This window comes from Bufo bufo, chromosome 4, assembly GCF_905171765.1.
Source record: "Bufo bufo chromosome 4, aBufBuf1.1, whole genome shotgun sequence".
Lineage (NCBI taxonomy): Eukaryota > Metazoa > Chordata > Amphibia > Anura > Bufonidae > Bufo > Bufo bufo.
Window position 1 is genome coordinate 622,494,902 of NC_053392.1, and position 21,681 is coordinate 622,516,582.

Sequence of the window (21,681 nt, forward strand, 5' to 3'; positions counted from 1 at the left end):
CACAGATCGCTACTTAGTCTTCTTACAATGTGTCTTGGGTGAACCTCTGCTACGTCTGTAACATTGTATCCATCGTAAGTAAACGTGTAACCTGGTAAATGCCTCACAAGGGAAGACAGATTTGCTTATTGTATGTTTATACCTTAAAGGGGTATAAAGAGTTTTAAAGGGGTATAAAGGGGAATAAAGAGTTTTTCTCTAACGCCTGCAACCTTCCTCTTTAAATAGAAGATTTATACATCCTGCTCCTCACATATCACTGCTGAAGCCAGTTATTGGCTGCAGCAGAACACATGACCACACCCAAACAGTAGGTGGACCGGAACATGGACATGCAGGTGCCGGCGTGGAGGACCAGAGCGCCGATGAATCTTCTGCGGGCATTAGAAGAAAAGTCCTTATTCCCGGAGAACCCCTTTAAGCTATAGCCTCGTAGAACGCCGCCATTGAATCACAGAACGTTATGTATGTGATTTGTATCTAATATTTAAAGAATTAAGAATCCGCCAGCTAGAAATGACGGAGAATCCTAGAAAACTGATAATAAATATCATCGATGTGCTTTCCGTGGCACCGGCCTGACATTGAGAATGCATGGTTTTAATCAGAGTCAACCCAGCTCGCCGTCTGCAGAGGATTTATAGAGCTGTGCCAGGAGTTTTATACCTGCAGCTTTCCTGCTGATTACAAGGAATGAGCTGTTTGCTAAAATTTCCCTTATTACTATCCGTTAACTAGTTATTAAAAGCAAAGCAAAACTGTGATCTGAACTCATTAGAGAATGGGGGTAGTAGTATTTATTTATTTTTTATAATGTTATATAAAACTTAGCAATATTGAATCTAGTTTGCTCAATCTGTAGTCACTTTGAAAAAGAAAAGCACGTCAGCAGGATCAACCCTATGGAATCTTTCTGTCTAGTAGGGTTGTCCCCAGTGGCGTACCAAGGGGGGGGGCGGGGGGGGGCGGCCCGCCCCGGGTGCCACTCACAAGGGGGGTGCCATGACGGAGTCACCCCTCCATCCAATTTAGGGTTGCCACCCGTCCGGGATTGACCCGGACAGTCCGGGTTTGTAATCCTGTGCCCGGGTACAAGCCTTTCTTAGACCCGGACACAGGATTATTCATTCAAACTGCAGTGTGGTCCGACCGAGACTCTGATCGCATATTGCTGTCACTCCAGGTACTTTTATAATATGTAAATCACCTGTCTACCAGCAAGCAGGGCGGTTACTTCCTGGTAGCAGCCACATTCTCCCATCATAATGACGCCCCCCCCGCATGCTGATTGACAGGGCCAGCGAACGCGATCGTTCTCTGGCTGGCCCTGTCTGCTATCAAGATCTCGCGCCTGCGCCGTAACGGTCTTCAGTCGGCGCAGGCGCACTGATAGGAGGACGCTCACTCGGCCGCTTCTTCCTCAGTGCGCCTGCGCCGGGTGTAGATGTGACGTCATCGGTGTAGGCGCATTGAGGAAGGAGCGGCCGAGTGAGCGTCCGCCTCTCAGTGCGCCTGCGCCGACTGAAGACCGTTACGACGCAGGCGCGAGATCTTGATAGCAGACAGGGTCAGCCAGAGGACGATCGCGTTCGCTGGCCCTGTCAATCAGCATGCGGAGGGGGCGTCATTATGATAGGAGGATGCGGATGCTACCAGCAAGTAACCGCCCTGCTTGCTGGTAGACAGGTGATTTACATATTATAAAAGTCCGTTTTATTCATTATCTACTGAACCAAAATGACTAATAACATTATGTATTCATATATCACAGTATAGGGATTATAAGAAGCCACAAAAAAAAGTTTAGTGGGGTGTTTCTGAATCTGTCAATCACCAGAAAAAACGTTATGTTATGTAGCTGACTGACATTAGCGATGTGCTGATGTCAGCAGTACATAACTCCCTGCCTGCCGCTGCCGCCGTTCTCTTAAAATAAAGACTTATAATATGCTAATGAGCCTCTAGGTGCTATGAGGGCGTTCCTGCAGCACCTAGAGGCTCCGTCTATTCACCCTTTTGCAGTGGCACGCCCATGTGCAGTTGATTGACGTCCGAGTTCTCCTCTTCGTCCCGTAAATCCCGCGCCTGCGCTAAATACTAAAGGGACGTCGCAGGCGTGGGATCAGGGGCGTAACGATCGTGGTGCGACAGCGACCAGGGGTGGAGACGGGACATGGTTGGAGGCGGGACATGGGCGTGACTGGAGGCGGGGCCTGGAAGGGGGCCCTCCCTCCCTTCTGTTCAGGTTTGGCTTGAAGAAAAGGGGGGGGGGGTGCCAAACAAAGGGTTCGCCCCGGGTGCCAAATGCTCTAGGTACGCCCCAGGTTGTCCCTTCTTATTAAAATGATACCTGTCTTTTGAAAATTTGCTATGACAATCCCGGGAAAAAATACTTTTATTTGGCAGGGAAATGAGGGGCTATGACATTCCTTTGCTATCATTTTATTGTTAAAACCGTCCGCCACCATCTTGACTGAAGATCAAGCACGTGATGATGTCACCACGTCGGCCGGCGTGGTAACGTCATACATCATCACGCGCGGTATTTCACGCAGGATCTTCAATCAAAACGTTATTATTTTTATCATTAATAGTTTTTTGCTATTATTATTAGTAATTATTTTTCCTATATTTTTTGTTATTATTTTTATTATGATTAATAGTTTTTTGCTATTATTATTAGTAATTATTTTTCCTATATTTTTTGTTATTATTTTTACTATCATTAATAGTTTTTTTCTCATATTATTAGTTATTATTTTTCCCAATTTTTTTTTGCTATTATAATTTTTTTTCTATCTTTATTAGTAGGATTTAGTTTTTTTTATAGTATTATCAGGTATTATTATTATTATTATTATTATTATTATTAATAATAATTTTTAGCTATCACTATTAGTATTTTTTATAATTTTTCTTTATTATTTTTGCTTTTATTCATTTTTTTTGCTATCATTATTAGTAGTGTTTAGCAAGTCGAAGTCCGCGAAGTAAACTTCGATCTGAATTTCAGTGAAAATTCGATTTGCCGCAAAGCAGAATTTCCTTGTGCTTCGTGGAAGCAAATCATACTCACCTCATCCTTTTTGAGCACGAATCTTGATTGAAGATCCTGCGTGAAATACCGTGCGTGATGACGTTACCACGCCGGCCGACGTGGTGACATCATCACGTGCTTTGTGCTTGATCTTCAGTCAAGATGGTGGCGGCCGGTTGTTTGCAATCAAACGGATGAGGTAGGTATGATTTTATTTATTTATTTATTTATTTTACACTTTAATATTAATGTCAGCATCTGAGGGGTACAAGGACGGTCATTACACCCACTACTTACAAAGAAATGCGCTTTGTTTTTGTAAATATTTCTATCATTATTAGTCTTTTTTTATCTTTATTAGTTATAGTTTTTTTTGTACTATTATTATCAGTTATTATTTTTCTATCATCGTTGTTTTTAATTTGCTGTTGTCATTAATTATGTTTTTTGCCGTCATTATCAGTTATTATTTTTCTATCATCGTTGTTGTTTTTTTTTGCTGTTGTTGTTAATTATGTTTTTTGGCGTCATTATCAGTTATTATTTTGCTGTCTTTATTAGTCATTTTGTTGCAATCATAATGAATTATTACTATTTTCTTTTTTGCGATCATTAACAGTTATAAAACTTCGATCACTATCATTATGAGTTATTATCATTGCTGTGTTGCTCATGACACGGAATCACTTGACCTCATTCATTTCTAAGTCTTGTCTCATTGCCCATAATGACCTGAGAATGTTCCTGCATCCAGAATGTGCTTCTTACAAGATATCTCCCATTCTGCCGCTTCCTCCATTTGCCGCCTGCACACATTCATTTGGAATGCATTGGTAACTTTTTGAGGAATTGTGATGATTTCTTCCCTTAATCCCAGAAGCCTATGCATATTACACAGCTCCTGCCCCCAAATAGTATCAAATTGTATTTCCTATTGCTTCCCTAACACAACGCTGCTCATGACTGAAATGGATTCCGAGTGTTTATGTAATAACCGGTGGAGATGATAAATCCGGGATTATTTCCTGGAATAATGCACATGCCGCTGATGGAGAAAATAGATGGAAGAATAACCAGGCCGTGTGCACTGGGACGGCTGAACACTACAGATAAGCCAAGTTCTTAAAAATTTGATTCGGCTGCTTCGTGGAATTTTACAAAAAATGTTTCTTTGTGACGAATTACATCATCACGAAGCGCATTTCTTTGTAAGTAGCGGGCGAAATGACGGGGATTGCCCCGACCTCCATCATTGAACCCCTCAGATGACGTGTTAATCTCTGATCACGGCATCTGAGAATAAGGGCTCGTTAACACGTGTGAAGCCCGTGCCCGTGCTGTGGACCGCAAATTACGGTCCGCAATACGGAAACGGGCAGCACACGTTCATGTGTACGAGCCCTTATATTGAGGTCTTTCAGGAGTTAGGCTGGGTTCACACTAGCGTTAGGGATTCCGTTATGGCTTTCCGTTGTAACGGAAAATAACAGAGTTCCCAGACAGAATGCAAAACGGAAGCCTTTAAAAGGCATTTCCGTCCTAATAGAAGTCTATGGGAAAGCATAACGGATCCGTCTGGGTCCTGTCGAAAGGACTTTGTTTTTTCCGTCTTGCATAGCGGGACCCAGGCGGATCCGTTTGTATTACCATAGACTTCTATTAGGACAGAAAGCAAACGGAATGCCTTTTAAAGGCTTCTGTTATGCATTCTGTCTGGGAACTCTGTTATTTTCCGTTATAACCATGTTATGACGGAAAGCCATAACGGAATCCCTAACGCTTGTGTGAACGCACCCTTAATTATTTAAAAAAAGAAAATTAATTTGTACTCACCTCATCTATTTAAGCGCAAAGAGGTCGCCGCAACCATCTTGCTTGAAGATCCAGCGTGAAATCTCATGCGCTGCGTGATGATGTCATCACGCTGGCCGGCGTATTGACGTCATACATCACCGCGCACGAGATTCAGAGTGGGATCTTCAAGTAAAATGGCCACGGCGGCCTCTTTGCGCTCAAATAGATAAGGTGAGTATGAGTTTTTTTGTTATTACCACCATTTATGTGAAAATTGATTAGTTACCACGAAGCACGAAAAAATTCAGCTTTGCGACGAATAAAATTTGGATTGAAGTCCACTTCAGATCCTTCGATTCACTCAACACTACTATCCACATTAGCTATTGGCTGGACAATCGCACACATGCATCCTCAGCCAAGTGTTTACGTGTTCTCAATCAGGAGAGGGGGATAAGCAGCTGCCAGGCACCTCTGATGGTAACTGACCTTTCTTGAGAATGAAGGTTTGGTAAAATCGAACTGCCCGATCCTTCTCATCCCAGATATCTCCTGTCAGAGTAGAGTTGGAAGACCTCCGTACACCTTAGATGGTTGATAGGCTTATCAGGCTTCCATCTAAGGCCCCTTTCACACGAGCAAGTATTCCGCGCGGGTGCAATGCGTGATGCGAACGCATTGCGCCCGCACTGAATCCGGACCCATTCATTTCAATGGGTCTGTGTACATGAGCGTTGTTTTTCACGCATCACTTCTGCGTTCCTTGAAAATCGCAGCAGGTTCTATATTCTGCGTTTTTCATGCAACGCTGGCCCCATAGAAATGAATGGGGCTGCGTCAAAATCGCATCGCATCCGCAAGCAAGCGCGGATGTGATGCGTTTTTCACGGATGGTTGCTAAGAGATGTTGTTTGCAAACCTTCCGTTTTTTATCACGCGCGTGAAAAACGCATCAATGCGAATTTCACCCACGCGATAAAAACTGAACAACAAAATGCAATCGCAGACAAAACTGAATGAACTTCCTTGCGAAATCGCGCATTTTTAACTGAACGCATCCGGACCAAATTTATTTTCTTCAGTAACTTACATTGTGACCCTCCCAAAGTTCATTTGTGTTACGTAATCCAAATGGCTGTTCGTGAATATTCATAGGATACGTCATTTAGTAGACGATCATTTCGGATACATCATCGACTGGTCCATCACGTGACCTGCCATACAATCAGCAGTGATTGGCCAACCAACTTACTGAACAAGTCTTCACACTTCACCCCAGTTATATCTTGGAAACATGTTGTACAAATCTATGATATCATTCTCCTAGCTGGCTTTGGGCCCCGACTGTACCTCATCATGCAGCACCTCTTAGGTTGAGGCGTTTTCCATTGGATGTCTTATTGCAGGGTCTAAGGCTAATGGATGCACAAGCTAGTGAAGAATCATCTCCCTCAAGTTTCCATTTCAAACATTGTAACCAAACATATCCTATATGTATGACTGGTCAGCTCCCATGGCTGATTGGCCAAGAGGGGTCATGTGCCAGATCCATGGGACTTTTCTTAGGATAACACATTTTATTTATTTATTTTGCCATTTTTTGTTTTATCTACCTTATTTTTCGCTTTATAAGACCCACCTGATGATAAGACGCACCTATGTTTTTGAGGAGGAAAATAAGAAAAAAAAAATTGAACCAAAAGGTGTGCTTTTGGTGGGTTTTGAACTAATGGTGGTCTGTGGATGACACTATTATGGGGGATCTGTGGATGACACTATTATGGGGGATCTGTGGATGACACTATTATGGGGGATCTGTGGATGACGCACTGTTATGGGGGATCTGTGGATGACGCACTGTTATGGGGGATCTGTGGATGACGCACTGTTATGGGGATCTGTGGATGACGCACTGTTATGGGGATCTGTGGATGACGCACTGTTATGGGGATCTGTGGATGACGCACTGTTATGGAGGATCTGTGGGTGACACTGTTATGGTGGAACTGTGGATGACATTGTTATGGGGGATCTGTGGATGACACTGTTATGGGGGATCTGTGGATGGCACTGTTATGGGGGCATCTGTGGATGACACACTGTTATGGAGGAATCTGTGGATGACGCACTGTTATGGGGGATCTGTGGATGACGCACTGTTATGGGGGATCTGTGGATGGCGCTCTGTTGTGGTGGAACTGTGGATGACATTGTTATGGGGGATCTGTGGATGACACTGTTATGGGGGATCTGTGGATGACACTGTTATGGGGGATCTGTGGATGACACTGTTATGGGGGATCTGTGGATGACACTGTTATGCGGATCTGTGGATGACTCTATTATGGGGGATCTGTGGATGGCACTGTTATGGGTATCTGTGGATGGCACTGTTATGGGGATCTGTGGATGACACTGTTATGGGGGATCTGTGGATGACACTGTTATGGGGATCTGTGGATGACACTGTTATGGGGGATCTGTGGATGACACTGTTATGGGGGATCTGTGGATGACACTGTTATGCGGATCTGTGGATGACTCTATTATGGGGGATCTGTGGATGACACTGTTAGGGTCAATTCACATGTCCGTAGAATGGGTCCAGATCCATTCCGCAACGTTACTCTATGGAGTCGGAGGAGATGCAGACAGCACACAGTGTGCTGTCCGCATCCGCATTTCCGGAGAGCGGCCCCGATCTTCCAGTCCGCAGCTCCCGAAAAAAAAATAGAACATTCAAATTTCTTGTCCGCAATTGCAGGCAAAAATAGGCAGTTCTATGGGAGTGCCGGCCGGGTGTATTGCAGATCCGCAATACACTACGGATGTGTGAATGGACCCTTATGGGGGGATCTGTGAATGGCACACTGTTATGGGGGCATCTGTGGATGACGCGCTGTTATGGGGGAATCTGTGGAGGACACAATGTTATGGGGGCATCTGTGGATGACGCTCTGTTATGCGGGGATCTGTGAAGGACACTGTTATGGGGGGATCTGTGAAGGACACTGTTATGGGGGGATCTGTGGATGACACTGTTATGGGGGGATCTGTGGTTGACACTGTTATGGGGATATCTGTGGATGACACTGTTATGGGGGGATCTTTGGATGACACATATATAGCATATTATGCTATATATGTGTCATCCACAGATCCCCCCCCATAAGTGTCCCTGTATAGATACCCCAATACACCGGGTCTGCGCACAGCAATCTTCATATGTAAAGTGTAGTCATGTAATCTTAATTAAAGTAGCACAATCCTCTGCAGTAGTACTTACTATCAAACTACAGTAGCAGGCAGGCAGGCCGGCGGCAGCGTAACGTCACTCATTCCATCACGCGCCTGCTCCTCCCACTTTATTAATGAAGCAGGAGGAGCAGGCGCGTGACGGAGTGAGTGACGTTACGCTGCCGCCGGCCTGCCTGCTATGGTAGCTTGAGGATTGCGCTACTTTAATTAGGATTACATGACTATAATTTACACATGAAGATTGCTGTGCGGGGGCGCGGTGTATTAGAGTACAGTGACTGCAGCGGGCCCCGGCGATGTATCAGTGTCAGCAAAGTGAAAATTTCAGCTTTACAAGACGCACTGCCTTTTTCCTCCCACTTTTGCGGGTGGAAAAAGTGCGTCTTATAAAGCGAAAAATACGGTAATTGATCAAAAAAACAGACAATCCCAAAACGCAGCGGTTTGTGTCCCATCTGGTACCTTGGAACTGAAGCCAACTTCGGTTTTAACCAAATGGTTTTCCACTTTAAAAATAAACTACCAAAGTTATTCAATTAAGTTTCGCGCGACTTAGCGAATAACTGACTTCGGCTCATCGGAGCCCATACATTCTAATGCTGTATGGAGACGGATCTCCGTACAGCATTAATCTGAAGTTTTGAATGAAGAAACTTTGGATGTAGCATCAGGCTTGCTTTGCTCATCACTAGTTATAGGTAAAGGGCTGCAGCAGAAAGGAGCCGCCCTCTTAGCTGTGATAGGGAGAAAGCTGCAGCAGAAAGGACCCGCCTTCTAAGCTGTGATAGGGAGAACGCTGCAGTAGAAAGGCCACACCCCCTGAATTATGATAGGAAAGGATCTGCAGGACACAACCCCTGAGCTGCCAGCCAGAAATAAATCTAGCAGAGCCATAGGAGAAATGAATGGGGAAATCTCTGGGTCCACGTGAGGTGCAGGGCTGGTTCCAGCTTTATTGCTGTTTCCAGTAGAAGAGGTGGGTGTGCATGTGCAGATGTTTTCTGTTCACTTTGGGGGGTCTCCCTCTTACTCAGCTATTTTCAGAACTCCCATAGCGATGAATGGGGAGAGCACATCACACGTGGGGGGCCCCATTCTCTATATAGGAGCTGGTCCCCAAAGGTAGGACTTGCACCTAGCGATATGCCATCAATTCCCTAAATGGGCCAACCATTTAAAGTCTCAGGTTAGCATTTGCTGCTTCAGTATATACAGTATTGGCATTATGAACATTGGAATTTAGAGGTGGACATTCACCTTTTACACTTTGGCATCAGTTTGAATATTTTATGATCAGAAAGAAATATTTCGTAAAAAAAAAAATACTGCAAAACTAACCGCACTCCCAGTAAGGTGCTGTGAGAGCGCCACGTGTGGAACGTAGAGCTATTAATCTAGCATTGAGATGTTACAGTATTTCCTATATGAAAGTTCTCTTTTGTAAATGTGCTGGTGATCCCGCATCGTCTCTCCTGCCTTTCATGAATCTTCCTGATTTGTCTTTGATGGTTGGGTTTCCTGGCAACGGAAGTTGGAAGTGATTTTGAGAAAATTCTTGTCAGTCCATTTTGTGTTTTACATCAAAACATTGGCGCATAAATGATAGAAATGTAAGAAGAAGAAGAAGAAGCTGAGACGGTTCTGGAGCAGAGTTATGTCTCTGGCATCACCAGCAATAACAGAGATGTAACCGGCGCAAAATCAGGATGAAATCCTATCGCACATTTTCTTCATTAGTAGTTTATCCTATCCCAGGGCTTCTCAAACTTTTTTCATCTTGCATCTCAGCCTCCAGTATCGGAAAAGATGGACGCAAACAGGGCCATAAATTTTGACACATGTGCCTAGTATCATCCACATTGCTCCCAATACCTCCCAGTGCCTCCAGGACTAACCACTTTTCACAGGACATTCGCATGATTCTGCCATTCTGCCATAGGAAGAAAGCCAAATATGTTGTTCTGAAAATAATTTTTTGAAAAAGAAAAATTCAGCTTGGTAAAAAAAACAACTTTAAAATATATAAAAAAATTACTATAATAAGTTATATTCAACATACCCATCACCCAGGGGCTTCTCCAATGCTTCATGGTCTTAGGCTGGTCTCTACTTCATGGCTTCATGGCTCCTGTCAACACACAAGAAATACCTGCCCAGCCGATCACTGGTCACAGCGCCGATCTGTTTCAGCTGGTGACTGGCAGAGTGGACATTTCCTGTGTGTCAAGAGGAATCAGGAAGTAGATACCGATGGAGGATTGTGAAGAGTCAGAGCAGGGACGGTGGAAAAATGGTAAGATGGGTGTGAATCGGTTTATCATTAAAAGACAATTTTCATTTGTAACTGGAGAAGCGAAAGTTAACTTTAAAAATATGGAAATTTGACCTGAATTTTTGCAATAATGTTTTAAAAAAATTAAAACTTTCAATTTGGTAGAATTTGGAGAGAGACATTTCCAAACAATCAAAGTTTGGGTCTATTTTATTTGGACCCAAATAGAATTGGATGGCCAATTTGGACTAGAATCAAATTGTAAGATATTCGCTCCTCTCTACTTGTAACTTTTACCATTTCCAGACAGGGTAGTGTCTTTCTGAATGTAGTGATCTGTGATAGATAACTACTGGGACAGAAGCATCAGGTCAGCGGGGCATTTCTGCCGAAAGTAGGATGCTGGAAAGAGTATGTGTGCCTCATCAAGAAAGAGGCAGGCCCTTAAACATGATGCAGTCCAAGCAGTGGGGCAAAGGAGCTCGAAAAGATCCAAGAACAGACCTCTTTATGTGACTGTATAAGGTCAGGGACATAAATAGGTACCAACTTGGAATCTCAGAGGTTGTGATACAACCACATGCATGAGGATGAAGCCTCACACCTTATGAACATCAGGGAGATAGTAGTAGTAGTAATAGTAGTAGTAGTAGTAGTAGTAGTAGTCAATTACTTGAATGTTAATGGTACACTTAAACACTGCACCACCAGAGACCGACTGGGAACTTAAAGTGGCCCTGGAAAAATTACAAAAAGTGGCTGTAATGACCGACGTCACGCAAAGGGAGGGAAATGGGAAGGCCCTGTCCAAGGGAGAGGGAAAGGTGGTGACCCCTGACTCACCTTGCGGCTGGCACCTGACTGCCCTGATGTCCCTAGACGGGTTCCTCATCCGTACGCCGATCACGTGCCTAAACCCTGGCTTTCCCTAAGATGAGCCCTATGTAGTGAACGGGGCGGTGGGATCACTAGTCCGCACCACTGACACTAAGAGGAAAACACCAAGGAGAGGACAGACAATACAGACAAACATATAATCCCAGGTGGGCGACAACAGCAGACCACAAAGGCCCAACAGGGATCCGGAGGGTAACGTTCTGGAACAACAACCAGAGAACACAGCTACACAGCTCCAGTGGGTCAGTATAGAAGTCCAGGCAGGAAGCTCTATATCTGGCAACCAGAGAAGTGGGAGAGGGGAATATAAGGAGGTTGGGAGTACTGAACAAGAAACAGCTGAGGAGAAGGAGCTACGGATCCCTGAGTGAGCCAAAAAGGGTTGCAAGGCAAACCCAGAAAGCTACCATAAGGAAACAACCCTATCTTACATAGAGCGTGCAACCACCCGCTGCGACTTCCTGACCCCGGGTATAACAAAGTCAGGCGTGGCTCTTGACACCCTCGTGACAGTGGCCCTGTTTTGTAGTTGGGTCCAAATTGATGGAAGGCAGGGCCAGCAAGACCATATTGTGGCACATTATACCACCCTAACAGAGGCAAATACCACAGTCCATCACAAAATACATCCCCAAAAACTTCCACTGGCCGGCCGTGAGGAGGGCTCAGGCGGCCCCCTGGGTATCGGCCCACTGTGAAATTTCCCTGAAAGGTCTATGGCCAATCCGCCCTTGTGCACCACCATAGTGCCAAAAATGGCAAAATACATGCTCGAGGAGGGGAGGAATTTTTTTTCAACTGTTAGGGTGTTTTATTCATTTTACCTAAAAAAGGTTTCTACATTTGTGTACCTGGTGCAGATTTACTAATAGTGTAGACAGTAGAGTAGGCTGTCTAGACCTGCGCAAAATTTATCAAACTTTCTCAGATCGAATGATAAATTTAGTGCAGGCACTTTTGTCTAGCTCTATACCAACTACTGGTGGCTTTACTTCGAGACAGAATTTTATGTCAGAATTTTCATGCAATTTTACTTCACATTGGCACATATTATGCCAAACCCCTTTCCTGCTAAGTCACATACCATTTTGTTTAAGCTACCTTTGTGTGATTTTTTTTTCCAAAACTAGATGTGTCAAAGTGGGCAAAAAAGCACTGAGTTTTTGTCATATAACTTTTTGTGCATCTAAGTAAAGAGGCAAAATAAAGCCAATAAGCAAAGTAAAAAGGTTAAAAAAATGCAACACTGTAAAATAGAAACATTAAAAAAGTTTTAAAAATTCAAAAACACTCCCCAACCACCTGTGCATTGAATTGCTGAAAATAGAAATCTCTATATAATCATTTATTTTTTGAACCCTTCATTAAATGTATTCAGGTTGTATTGTATCACAAAGTACTTCAAGAAGGAACCTTGATGGCCTTCACTATGACATATAGACAATTCTCTTGTGAATAGGCTGAGGTATTCATATATCCTGGCGCCCTATGTCATGTACAACATGATGGGATGTCAGGTGATGTAGGGATATCTTCCTTGGCATTATTCATGTGAGATGTCTAGAGCACTGTGTGGGCGCCAACTAAAGTGGTTCCAGATCTTCTCAGTGTTTTTTGAATCCAATTCAGATGCAAGACAAATGATACTACTGGGTATTCTGTTTGCAAATCTGACACATTTTATCCACCCACTGAAAAATTTTAAATTGAAAATGTCTCATTCCTTTTTTTTATTTTTCGGTTGACGTGTTTTTACCAAAAAAATAAAAAAATAAAAAATAAAGTCTTATGTCTGGAAGGAATAACAGAACCGACGAGGGTTGAAAAGTAGAATGTCATTTTTTTACAGGAACAGATTGAGGCTTTGTGTTCACTTGAATCAGACACAATCCCTCAGGTAATTTCTGTGAGTAAAAACAAGCAAACCTGTGCATTATACAAAACTCGATCTGTAGTCTTTTTTAATGTTTTATTTTTTTTGTAATTCTGGACCAGAATCTATGGAATTGTCTTATTTAATTATTTATAACATCTAGCCCTCATATAAAATAGTGAACTGTTCTAATAGGCTCCTGAAGTCCCTGGAAATTCTTGCGAGTTGGAATTTTTTATTTTTTTTTGAGTTTTCCTTTTTCATACAATATTAAAATACTTTTTGACAGTCCTTTTAGCAAAGCTTGCGGCTGAACCTGGTGACAGTGTGACAATTGTTTTGTGTGCATTTTCCTTTTTTTTTTGTAGATTTTGAGTCTTTGAAAAAGATTTCATCTAAGATTCTTTTTGTGAAAATAAAACTTTGAGCGAAAAAATAAAACTATTTTTTTTCTTATCATTTTCTTATTATTCTTATTTATAGGGTCCTTTTCAAACATATTTCTATTTATTCTTTTAACGCACATGCGGAAAACATTTTTACATTAATTTGGAAATGGTAGTATTTTATAAATTTGGACATTTTGAACATGTGTTTTTATTTTTAGGCATTTTTGTAGTCCATTAGAGGAGCCTAAAAAAGATATACCTTTTTGAAAAAAAGGCCACTGATTTAAGGTGGCAAAAGCACCAGAATCTAAAACGCTGAGTATACTCTAGTAGCACTTCACTGCAGTGTTTTTTTTTTTTAATTGTTCTCTAGAAATTCTGTCTCATATATAGGCAGACATTTCCTGTTCTGTAGAGATCACTTCTCAGCAGTCATCTGATTATCATAACAGGTAGGATTACAATGACAGGTAGCACTTCTCTGAAAGTTGACATAGAAGTCATCTTTTACAAAAGCTGATGGTCGCAGCCCACTTCCACTACCTCAGGTCACATACAGTCAGGTCCATAAATATTGGGACATCTACACAATTCTAACATTTTTGGCTCTATTCACCACCACAATGGATTTGAAATGAAACAAACAAGATGTGCTTTACCTGCAGACTGTCAGCTTTAATCTGAGGGAATTTACATCCAAATCAGGTGAACAGTGTAGGAATTACAACAGTTTGCATATGTGCCTCCCACTTGTTAAGGGACCAAAAGTGATAAGACAATTGGCTTCTCAGCTGTTCCATGGCCAGGCGTGTGTTAATCCTTCATTATCTCAATTACAATGAGCAGATAAAAGGTCCAGAGTTCATTTCCAGTCTGCTATTTGCATTTGGAATCTGTTGCTGTCAACTCTCAAGATGAGATCCAAAGAGCTGTCACTATCAGTGAAGCCATCATTAGGCTGAAAAAAACACAACAAACCCATCAGAGAGATAGCAAAAACATTAGGCCTGGCCAAAACAACTGTTTGGAACATTCTCAAAAAGAAGGAAAGCACCGGTGAGCTCAGCAACACCAAAAGACCCGGAAGACCACGGAAAACAACTGTGGTGGATGACCGAAGAATTATTTCCCTGGTGAAGAAAACACCCTTCACAACAGTTGGCCAGATCAAGAACCCTCTCCAGGAGGTAGGTGTATGTGTGTCAAAGTCAACAATCAAGAGAAGACTTCACCAGAGTAAATACAGAGGGTTCACCACAAGATGTAAACCATTGGTGAGCCTCAAAAACAGGAAGGCCAGATTATAGTTTGCCAAACGACATCTAAAAAAGCCTTCACAGTTCTGGAACAACATCCTATGGACAGATGAGACCAAGATCAACTTGTACCAGAGTGATGGGAAGAGAAGAGTATGGAGAAGGAAAGTAACTGCTCATGATCCTAAGCATACCACCTCATCAGTGAAGCATGGTGGTGGTAGTGTCATGGCGTGGGCATGTATGGCTGCCAATGGAACTGGTTCTCTTGTATTTATTGATGATGTGATTGCTGACAAAAGCAGCAGGATGAATTCTGAAGTGTTTCGGGCAATATTATCTGCTCATATTCAGCCAAATGCTTCAGAACTCATTGGACGGCGCTTCACAGTGCAGATGGACAATGACCCAAAGCATACTGCAAAAGCAACCAAAGAGTTTTTTAAAGGAAAGAAGTGGAATGTTATACAATGGCCAAGTCAATCACCTGACCTGAATCCGATTGAGCATGCATTTCACTTGCTGAAGACAAAACTGAAGGGAAAATGCCCCAAGAACAAGCAGGAACTGAAGACAGTTGCAGTAGAGACCTGGCAGAGCATCACCAGGGATAAAATCCAGTGTCTGGTGATGTCTATGGGTTTCAGACTTCAGGCTGCAATTGACTGCAAAGGATTTGCAACCAAGTATTAAAAAGTGAAAGTTTGATTTATAATTATTATTCTGTCCCATTACTTTTGGTCCATTAACAAGTGGGAGGCACATATGCAAACTGTTGTAATTCCTGCACCGTTCACCTGATTTGGATGTAAATACCCTCAAATTAAAGCTGACAGTTTGCAGTTAAAGCACATCTTGTACGTTTCATTTTTCAAATCCATTGTGGTGGTGTATAGAGCCAAAAATGTTAGAATTGTGTCGATGTCCCAATATTTATGGACCTGACTATAGCATGCCCACGACTCTCCTATAGAGGTTAGTGAAGATCTCCTGTCTATTGTTTCCCATAGTTTGGCTTCTGTAAAGCATATTTAATTAGAAAACAAAAACAGTTGAGAATAAAATAAATATTTATCCGCATCTGATTTAATAACCAAAAACAATATAGGCAATATTCTACATTACCTTTAAATAGACCTGATCAAACAGCAATAAATAGTTAGTGACGAGTAACAGGAGAGTGTGGCCTAGTGTTGGTCGAGGACCAAAGTGCTCGTGTGCTTGAGTAAAACACTTCCCGATGCTCGTGTGCTCTACAGCAGCTGTCCCCAACAGCCGGGCCGCGGCCCAGGAACGGGCCCTGGAAAATTGAGGGACGGAGGAACGGAGATGCCAGGTGCATGCACGCCCGACGCGCACATCACACACAGTGGGCAGCTGTACAGCAGGAAGGAAGGAGAGCGTTCCTTCCTTCCAACTGTGATGCCGGCCAGCCACTGCCACCAATGAGGAGAGAGTGGGCAGAGAAGGAGAGTGACTGTGGCCACTGTGCCACCAATGATAATTAACCAGAGGACCTTTCATGGGTCTGGACTTTATTAACTAAGTAGCAGGACATGTAGAGCAGTGCCCAGGGATCTCCCTGCACTTACTATTATATTTGAGCGCTGCTCCGTTTGCTGCTGTGACCCCCGTTACTGTCACTCGCGCTGTATGCTAATTACTACTGTTGGAACACCATGGAGGAGACATCAGCTTCTCTCCCTGGGCGTTCCTTCTCCCTGGCTGTAGCGCTGTCCAATCACTGCGCAGAGCATCACAGGGAGAGAAAAAAAAACTCGCTTTCTCCCTGGCTGTGATGCTCTGCGCTACGATTGGACAGCGCTACAGCCAGGGAGAAGGAACGCCCAGGAGAGAAAAGCTGATGTCTCCTCCCTGGGTTTCTGATAGTAGTATATATATATGATTAGCATACAGCACGAGAGACGGTAATTGGGGCCACAGCGGGCGAACGGAGCAGTGCCCAGATATAATAATAAGTGCAGGGAGATCCCTGGGCGCTGCTCTACATGTCCTGCTACTTAGTTAATAAAGTATGGACCCATGAAAGGTTCTCTTACAGATACAGGAGGCTGGTGCGGCACCTGAGGGGTTCACTACCGCTGATCGCAGCTCCCTGTCTGCCACACCCGCCTCCTGTATCTGTATTAAAGGTTAATTATCATTGGTGGTGCAGTGCACCCCCCTAGTATTAAAAATATTGGTACCGCAGTGCACACCCACAGTATTAAAATCATTGGTGGCAGTGGTCCCCTCTCCCCTCCTCCTCATTAGTGGCTGTGGCAGCCTCTGATCGGAGCCCCAGCAGTGTAATCCTGGGGCTCCGATCGGTTACCAGGACACTACTGAAGCCCTGGCTGCCATGGTAATCTCCTTGCTGCTGTGTGTACTATGCACAGGGCAGCAGGGACAGTGTAAAATCCTATTCACCCTAATTGAGCTCTATCAGGGTGAATAGGACAAGGCATGAAAAGATCCCACGTTCTAGCCCCTAAGGGGGGAAATGGTCATTAAATAAAAAGTAAAAAATATATAAAAGTAAAAAAACACCAAAATATTAAGTTCAAATCACCCCCTTTCCCAATTTTACATATAAAATAGATAAACAATAAATAAATAAACATATTACATATTGCAACGTCTGAAAAGTCAAAACTATTTAAATATCAAAAAAATGTCCTATGTGGTAAGCGCCGTAACAGGAACAAAACAAAAAAAGCCCTGCCCACCCCCCCAGTCCCTGGGAAAATTGTCTTGCATGAAACTGGTCCTTGGTGCAAAAAAGGTTGGGGACCACTGCTGTACAGAGCACCCGAGCACAATGGAAGTCAATGGGAGAACCCGAGCATTAAACCAGGCACCCCCTGCTCTGAAGATGAGGGGAGAGGATGTCGGGACTCTATTTCGGCTTAGGAGTCCCTGCTCTGGCTCCATATATAGCTATGTCCATATATGGAGTCAGTGCTTGGGGACACCCAGTGTATTTAAACCTAATTTAGCCTCTATTTCTGAAAAGTTTCTGGCGGCATTCAAACTCACAACCTTTTACATTACAAACCAGAATGTTAACCACTACACTATAGAGCTGAGAAGTCTCATATTATTATTGATTTTAATTTTTTTAAGTAACTGACCATGCAGTTCTATAGTGTAGTGGTTAACATTCTTGGCTGTAATGTAGAAGGAGTTTGAATACCTTGAGAAATAGATGCTAAATTAAATTTATATATTTTATATATTTTTTTGTAATTGTAAAAAATGTGTAATTACAAAAAAAAAAAATTATATATATATATATATATATATATATATCCACTGCTCAAAAAAATTAAGGGAACACTTAAACAACACAATGTAACTCCAAGTCAATCACACTTCTGTGAAATCAAACTGTCCACTTAGGAAGCAACACTGAGTGACAATCAATTTCACATGCTGTTGTGCAAATGGGATAGACAACAGGTGGAAATTATAGGCAATTAGCAAGACACCCCCAATAAAGGAGTGGTTCTGCAGGTGGTGACCACACACCTCTTCTCAGTTCCTATGCTTCCTGGCTGATGTTTTGGTCACTTTTGAATGCTGGCGGTGCTTTCACTCTAGTGGTAGCATGAGACGGAGTCTACAACCCACACAAGTGGCTCAGGTAGTGCAGCTTATCCAGGATGGCACATCAATGCGAGCTGTGGCAAGAAGGTTTGCTGTGTCTGTCAGCGTAGTGTCCAGAGCATGTAGGCGCTACCAGGAGACAGGCCAGTACATCAGGAGACGTGGAGGAGGCCGTAGGAGGGCAACAACCCAGCATCAGGACCGCTACCTCCGCCTTTGTGCAAGGAGGAACAGGAGGAGCACTGCCAGAGCCCTGCAAAATGACCTCCAGCAGGCCAAAAATGTGCATGTGTCTGCTCAAACGGTCAGAAACAGACTCCATGAGGGTTATATGAGGGCCCGACGTCCACAGGTGGGGGTTGTGCTTACAGCCCAACACTGTGCAGGTCGTTTGGCATTTGCCAGAGAACACCAAGATTGGCAAATTCGCCACTGGCGCCCTGTGCTCTTCACAGATGAAAGCAGGTTCACACTGAGCACATGTGACAGACGTGACAGAGTCTTGAGACGCCGTGGAGAACGTTCTGCTGCCTGCAACATCCTCCAGCATGACCGGTTGGCATTGGGTCAGTAATGGTGTGGGGTGGCATTTGTTTGGAGGGCCGCACAGCCCTCCATTTGCTCGCCAGAGGTAGCCTGACTGCCATTAGGTACCGAGATGAGATCCTCAGACCCCTTGTGAGACCATATGCTGGTGCGGTTGGCCCTGGGTTCCTCCTAATGCAAGACAATGCTAGACCTCATGTGGCTGGAGTGTGTCAGCAGTTCCTGCAAGACGAAGGCATTGATGCTATGGACTGGCCCGCCCGTTCCCCAGACCTGAATCCAATTGAGCACATCTGGGACATCATGTCTTGCTCTATCCAGCAATGTCACGTTGGCAGATGCTTTAGTCCAGGTCTGGGAGGAGATCCCTCAGGAGACCGTCCGCCACCTCATCAGGAGCATGCACAGGCGTTGTAGGGAGGTCATACAGGCACGTAGAGGCCACACACACTACTGAGCCTCATTTTGACTTGTTTTAAGGACATTACATCAAAGTTGGATCAGCCTGTAGAGTGTTTTTCCACTTTAATTTTGAGTGTGACTCCAAATCCAGACCTCCATGGGTTGAAAAATTTGATTTCCATTATTTTATTTTTGTGTGATTTTGTTGTCATTTTATTTTTGTGTGATTTCAGAAGAATATTTAATTAATTCAGATCTAGGATGTGTTATTTTTGTGTTCCCTTTATTTTTTTGAACAGTGAATATATATATAGAGTAGTGTTTGCAGGTCGGCACTGCTGCTGAGATCGCGGTGCACGAGTCTATGGGATGGCGTTCCAATAAAATACTGAAGAAAAGACCGTCACTCGCTGTAGATGATTATTCTTCTGCTTTATTGTCACATATACAGTAAGTAGTGATGCGTTTCGGTGCTATCACACCTTCATCAGACTGTGAACATACATAAATGAATTGTGTTTAAATAGACTGCCAAAGCACAGGGAAATGACATCACACAAATGACCACACCCACAAATCAAAATTAAATCAAAACATGTGAAAAAACAAGTGAAACAACGAAATCAAGCATTACTGCTGCAATCATTATGAACTTTGAACAAAGTAGAGCGGTATTCATTTTTCCTTCCTTATTGTGTTCTGTTTTTTCTTTTTTAGTTCCGCTATAGAAAAAAACAAAACATTTTTATAATTTTTTTTATGAAAAAAAATTTTTTGTTGTTGTTGAAATAATACTAATTAAGGTAATCAATCAAAGGAAGCTTTGTACATTATATTCACGGTTGAGCCCACGTGGCTCCAACGTTTGCTATCGGTGTATCCAATAAGCCTCCCTCTTGAGTAATAATTAATCATTTAATATCAGATTTTGCAAAATGATCCTGTATACCGGATTAAGGAAATGATTCAAACTGTTGTTAATACTGCCAGGGAGAGGGGGATCATTGATGCCACACAGGGCAGCTTTTTGGTTAATCAACATCCTATCACTCCTGTGTTTTACACGTTACCAAAGATACACAAATCTACTACTCATCCACCTGGCCGTCCCATTGTGGCTTCAACAGACTTTATCCTCTCACCTTTGGCAGTTTTTCTTGAGACGGTATTGACACCATTTACTAAGATGTCCCTCTCGTACTTACGTGATACCGAACATTTTTTACAGGAAATCAAATCTTTCAAATTCAACACTGATGATATACTTGTCACCTTTGATGTACAGTACAGACTAAAAGTTTGGACACACCTTCTCATTCAAAGAGTTTTCTTCATTTTCATGACTATGAAGGCATCAAAACTATGAATTAACACAGGTGGCATTATATACATAACAAACAAGTGTGAAACAACTGAAAATGTGTCATATTCTAGGTTCTTCAAAGTAGCCACCTTTTGCTTTGATTACTGCTTTGCACACTCTTGGCATTCTCTTGATGAGCTTCAAGAGGTAGTCCCCTGAAATGGTCTTCCAACAGTCTTGAAGGAGTTGCCAGAGATGCTTAGCACTTGTTGGCCCTTTTGCCTTCACTCTGCGGTCCAGCTTACCCCAAACCATCTCGATTGGGTTCAGGTCCGGTTACTGTGGAGGCCAGGTCATCTGGCGCAGCACCCCATCACTCTCCTTCATGGTCAAATAGCCCTTACTTTCAAAGTTTTCCCAATTTTTCGGCTGACTGATTGACCTTCATTTCTTTAAGTAATGATGGCCACTCGTTTTTCTTTACTTAGCTGCTTTTTTCTTGCCATAATACAAATTCTAACAGTCTATTCAGTAGGACTATCAGCTGTGTATCCACCTGACTTCTCCTCAACGCAACTGATGGTCCCAACCCCATTTATAAGGCAAGAAATCCCACTTATTAAACCTGACAGGGCACACCTGTGAAGTGAAGACCATTTCAGGGGACTACCTCTTGAAGCTCATCAAGAGAATGCCAAGAGTGTGCAAAGCAGTAATCAAAGCAAAAGGTGGCAACTTTGAAGAACCTAGAATATGACATATTTTCAGTTGTTTCACACTTGTTTGTTATGAATATAATTCCAAATGTGTTAATTCATAGTTTTGATGCCTTCAGTGTGAATCTACAATTTTCATAGTCATGAAAATAAAGAAAACTCTTTGAATGAGAAGGTGTGTCCAAACTTTTGGTCTGTACTGTATGTAACTTGTACACGTCTATAACACATGAAAAAGGTATAAAAGCAGTACAGATGGTCATTTGTGTGATGTGATTTCTTTGTGCTTTGGCAGTCTATTTAAACACAATTAATTTATGCATGTTCAC

At 42.9% G+C, this 21,681-nt stretch overlaps 1 protein-coding gene across 2 annotated transcripts in view; it reads left to right on the plus strand.

The window, feature by feature from the left end:
* Window positions 1–21,681, plus strand: part of LRFN2 (leucine rich repeat and fibronectin type III domain containing 2) — a 562,124-nt gene that overhangs the window by 226,257 nt on the left and 314,186 nt on the right. The gene's annotated exons all lie outside the window — the stretch shown is intronic.